At 35.1% G+C, this 4,573-nt stretch overlaps 1 pseudogene; it reads right to left on the bottom strand.

Moving 5' to 3' along the window:
* Positions 1–240: 240 nt before the first annotated feature.
* Positions 241–523, bottom strand: LOC148164994 (signal recognition particle RNA; annotated as a pseudogene).
* Between the last annotated feature and the right edge of the window lie 4,050 nt (positions 524–4,573).

Here is a 4,573-nt window from a genome sequence, read left to right as displayed (position 1 = left end):
ATTATCATCCAATATTTAGTATCATCAATTTGCTAAAGAATTCAGAAGGAATTAAACAGATTGTGGGAGGAGATAGACCAGGGGCCCAGTGATTACTAGGATACAACATGAATTAAGTGTGTACTAGTTGGGGCAAACTAGCCTTATTTACTTTTTTGGCAGTTCTTTCATTTAAGACAAATGGAATTTGCATAATAATACCGCTTATCTTTCTTTTACCTCTTGAGCTCTGTGATATTCACAATTCTGATTATTAGGCAAATAATACATTAATAATCTTATTAAGACTGAATTCCTGATCAGCATGGGGGTTTTGACCTGCTCTGTTCCCGAACTGGGCCAATTCACCCTTCCTTAGGCAACTTGGTGGTCCCTGGCTCCTGGAAAGTCACCATATTGATGCCTAACTTAGTGTGGACACCCCATCTGCGTAGTGCACTACAGCCCAGAACTCCTGGACTTCTAGTGATCCTCCTGCTTCAGCCTCCCCGGTAGCTGGGACTTCAGGTACGCACCACCGGGTTGGGCTGAATCCGTTAAGGGTCTGCCTTTGACTCAGGTCATAATCTCCAGGGTCCTGGGATGGAGCCCCAGGGCAGGCTTCCTGCTCAGTGGGGAGTCTTCTTCTCTCTCTCCCTCTGCCCTCCCCCCCACCTATTCTGCCTCTGTCTCTGTCTCTCTTCTCTCAAATAAATGTATCTTAAAAAAAAAAAAAGACTGAATTCCTGAGATGCTAAGGGACTGCCTGCATTGACATGGTTTACTGACATTACAGTAGTTTTCTTATGAATCTTGGGTACAGAAAAACCCTGATAAAGTCTTTCATTACAAGTTTTGGACACGATGAAAACATGTGGGCTAGAATATAAAGAAAATAGGTAGCCTTTTAGATTATTAAATATACTCATCCAATGTGTATTGATTGATGTTAAGCTTGATAAAGTTCTGTAGTGAGAAGATGAGAGTCTGTCCTGTTTCCACACTTTTAAATATTTATTACTAGTGAATGTGATAAAGATATGGAATTTAGGGTTATCAAGTACACAAAGAGACTGACAAGTCTTTTTTTTTTAAGATTTTATTTATTTGAGAGAAAGAGAATGAGAGACAGACAGCATGAGAGGAAGGAAGTTCAGAGGGAGAAGGAGACTCCCTGCTGAGCAGGGAGCCCGACGTGGGTCTTGATCCTGGGACTCCAGGATCATGACCTGAGCCGAAGGCAGTCACTTAACCAACTGAACCACCCAGGCGCCCCTAAGTCTTATTTTGCATACCAGAATCCATAGTTAAAATCCAGATAGACTGCAATAAGAGGTCAACTATACCTAAGATAAAATTTTAATTTTTAAAAATCATTTATTTATTTTAGAGATAGAAGAGAGCACATATGAGCAGGGATCGGGCAGAGGGAGAGGGAGAGAATCTCAAGCAGACTCCACACTGAGCGTGGAATATGATGTGGGGCTGGATCCCACGACCCTGAGATCATGACCTGAGCCAAAACCAAGAGTCAGAGGCTTAACCAAATAAGGCACTGAGACACCCCAGCAAGATAAAATTTTAAATGCAGATAAAATTCTGCATTCAATTAAAAAAATACCAAGTACATTGAAAGAGAACATTTTAACTATCTTCAAACAGCTCAGGTATTTTTATGTAGAACAAAAGTTTGATGTAGTTTGCATAGATCTCAAAGATAGAAATAGGAGAGTGAACAAAAGGTGAAGGTAGTTTGTAGCAGAACATGGGCTTTTTGACAAAATAGGAACTAACAATTTTAGAAGCTTTTCGTCCATATAGGGACCTGGTGTTCTGCTGTATTATTCTGCTTAATCCTTATAGTTCTGCTCGGTGAAAGGTATGATAAACCCACACTGTAATGATGAAATGGAGATTATGTAGGTTAAGCTTTTGTAAAAAGTCACACTTGGAACATGAAGAAAACTCATGACTGGGACTCAAGTCAGCCTGCTTCCATTTTGTAAGAAATAATTAACAAATTAATAAATTCTTCATTACAGGAATTATTCAGATGTGTCAAGGGGACTTTTGTCAGGAATTTTCCAGAGAAAAGTTCCTTATATGGGCAACTGAAACAGATTAATTCAAATTTCCTAATTTTCTTCTGGTTGTTGGACTTTCTGCTACTGTGACTAGGGATTACCTCCTTCTCAATCACATGATTATTGTGGAGATTACAAGTTTTAGTATAATATGATCTGTTCCCCAGCCAGAGTTAGATGCTCCCTGTTTCACTCAAGGCATAGTTAGTTGATTGACCAAAGGGTGGGTGGCCATCAGCTTTATACTGGACAATGAATTCATTCTATGAGATTTCTATACTAGCAGGTTATTCATCTTACACATTATTCAAACTATAAAATCTAAAAGTGAGGAAATGCTAAAAGCCATGTTTTCTTTCTAGTTAGAGGAAGCTGGTCTAGAGTTAAAGCAAAGGGAATTAGAAAAGGACTAGTTTCAGTGGCATTCAAGAACCTGATTGTATATTTGTGAGGCTGAGGTACATTGTGGCCATTGGTTCATTACAGATAGCCCTTTGTCTTTGGCTTCAGCTAGTTTGAAACCATTAAAATCCAGAGTCCTCCAGTCACTTTCTGCCAAGAATGCTAATAAATAAACCTTAAGATACAGAAATGTCATAACATACTTAAGGATTAAGTCTTTGCATATAAAATCAGAATAGTGAAGTAAATCCTGATTTTATTGTTTCATCAAAATTGTTGCTTCATAATGTAAAGCTTAATATTTATCCCACCCAGAATTTTTCTTGGGAAAATGAGTTTTGTGTTCATGTTGTTTAATTTTTACAATAAAGTTGCCTAGTATAAATGGCATAGAGTTATGGGAAGCCTGAGTTACTAATAAGGTGTATATGACTGACTCTGTGTGTGTATGTGTATGAAATCAGAATTCTAATTTTAGTTCCCTGTACTACTCTATAAAATTAAACTTTCTATTAAAGAAATAATTTCATCTGAAAGGGTTTTTAATTAGAACATTTAAAGCTATATTTCCAACGTTTTACACTGGGGCCTCAACATTAACCTTGCAGTTAATGTATTTAATTAGTTATTTTATATAAAGCTTATTAAAAATTTAGGCTTTTAATATAGTCTCTACTCTATTTTACTCTCAGCATCTTATACCGTATTCAGAATGGCAAATTAAATGATGATAAAATAGTTTGCATTGTGCCTATAACCATTAACCTTTTAGTAATGGTTTCTAAACAGAGTCATGTATCAGAGTAGTCAATTAATTGATAAGAAGGCACTCTGATGGTTTTTATTCAATAATATTCTTATAACCATCACTCTTTAATATATTTCTAGAGTCACTTTTGAGATACACATATTATGCCAATATATTGATACTTTCCTACCATCTTGTTTTCTGAAAACAAATGTCATTGTATTAGTTTGGCTGTTGATGTTTTATATACTTAGTAAAAATGAGTTTTAAGTGGATATTACATTATATTATGAAATATAAAGACATTAAAGTTTTAATAAAAGATGGTATGATTTCACTCATATGTAGAATTTAAGAAACAAAACAAATGAACATAGGGGAAGGGAAGGAAAAATAAAATAAGAGAGGGAGGCAAACCATAAGAGACACTGAACTCTGGGAAACAAACTGAAGGTTGCTGGAAAGGAGGTGTAGTTGAGGGAAAGGGATAATTGCATGATGGGTGTTAAGGAGGACATTTGAGGTAATGAGCACTGGGTGTTATATGCAACTGATGAATCACTAATTTTATCCCTGAAACTAGAAATACACCAAGTGTTAACTAAATTGTATTTAAATAAAAAATTAAAAAAAAATCTTGTACAGGTTTCTCCATGATAAGCCAGAACTTCTAGAAAAAGCAATAATGGTATCAATTCTTTCTTCCTTATCTAGTTATAGTATGAAAGTTATAGAGTATCTATGTAATTTCACTGTCTCATTGTGATACCACCAAAAATATGTGTTTTGATAGCGATTAATTCTGTGGCTTGCTCTTTGTACATCACCATTTGAAATTGCAGTCAGCAGCATAGCAATCCTTATGAATCATGCTAAGCTTCCATCAGCTAATCCTATAACAGGGAAACATTTGTTTCATAATAATATTGCCAAAATATGTTAACAACCATGGGTTACTTCAGAGTAAATATAAAATTATATCATCTCTGATACATGTATTTGAGAGGAGATTAAGATGAAAAAAAATAATGTGGTTGTCTTTCATTTGCCTGAAAAATGTGAAAGAAATTACTTCCTAATAGCAAAAGTTGAAATGTGTTTTTATTATTCCTTACTTTTGGTAAAGTTATTGTGCAGCATCATTTTGAGAAATGAACCAAAATGACAATCATAGATGTCTGAAATATAAGTTTCTAAATGTGAATATATGTATATATAAATAAAATTATTAATTACAGAATACTATTTTAAAAGGTTTTCTGAAAACATGTTAAAGATCATCAGCAACACTTGCTTTTCTTTTGGTGTTATAACCACTCTTTCGTGGTGGTTATTATACTTTTTCCTAGTTCTTTAGCTT

Source organism: Eumetopias jubatus, unplaced genomic scaffold (genome assembly GCF_037043125.1).
Source record: "Eumetopias jubatus isolate StellerSeaLion01/CBP00866 unplaced genomic scaffold, mEumJub1_p1.0 scaffold_1, whole genome shotgun sequence".
Lineage (NCBI taxonomy): Eukaryota > Metazoa > Chordata > Mammalia > Carnivora > Otariidae > Eumetopias > Eumetopias jubatus.
Note: the sequence above shows the minus strand (reverse complement) of the source record. Positions and strands in the feature narration are given on the sequence as shown.